We start from the raw sequence: 635 nt of genomic DNA, 5'->3' as shown, positions 1-635 counted from the left end.
TCTTCTTCTTCTTCTTCTTCTTCTTCTTCTTCTTCTTCTTCTTCTTCTTCTTCTTCTTCTTCTTCTTCTTCTTCTTCTTCTTCTTCTTCCCGACTGCCCTTGAGTGAACAGCTCAGAGAGAACTTGCGACTGACCCAAGGTCACACCAGCAGCTGCATATGGCGGAGTGGGGCATCAAACCCGGTTCTCCGAGATTAGAATCCGCGTTCTTAACCACTACACCAGACCAGCTCTCTGAAGACAGAGAGAGGCGTCCCATTCAAGGAGATAACACCTGTGCACCCTTAGAACGGTGTTGCGCCTCCTCTGTCCAGACATGCTGAGTCGCTCACTCCAACAAGAGCTTCCAGTGATTCCTAGTAAATCCAATCTCCCCCTCCCCTCCTCCTCCTCTCCTTCTTCTCCTTCTTCTTCTCCTTCTCCTTCTTCTTCTTCTTCTTGAAAACCAGAGGTCATTTCGGGGGGGATCGCAGTTCCCCCGGGTGAGGTATGGGGGCGGGGCACATGACGAAGCCCCGCCCCCTGCTTCCGGCCGCCCCCCTTCTGGCCCTCATTCAGCCAGGAGGAGGCAGGAGAAGAGGGAGGGTAAGTTGCTTCCTCCCTGCCTCTCCCCACCCCTGCCTGCCTGGGGCCAG

The 635-nt window shown here is 54.6% G+C and overlaps 1 protein-coding gene across 1 annotated transcript in view; it reads left to right on the top strand.

The window, feature by feature from the left end:
• MYO7A (myosin VIIA) overlaps positions 1–635 on the top strand; it is a gene marked incomplete at its 3' end in the record, with an annotated part of 151,777 nt that overhangs the window by 42,917 nt on the left and 108,225 nt on the right. The window lies entirely within an intron of this gene.

This window comes from Gekko japonicus, unplaced genomic scaffold, assembly GCF_001447785.1.
Source record: "Gekko japonicus isolate JY-2015 unplaced genomic scaffold, Gekko_japonicus_V1.1 scaffold3084, whole genome shotgun sequence".
In the NCBI taxonomy this organism is placed as follows: domain Eukaryota; kingdom Metazoa; phylum Chordata; class Lepidosauria; order Squamata; family Gekkonidae; genus Gekko; species Gekko japonicus.
Note: the sequence above shows the minus strand (reverse complement) of the source record. Positions and strands in the feature narration are given on the sequence as shown.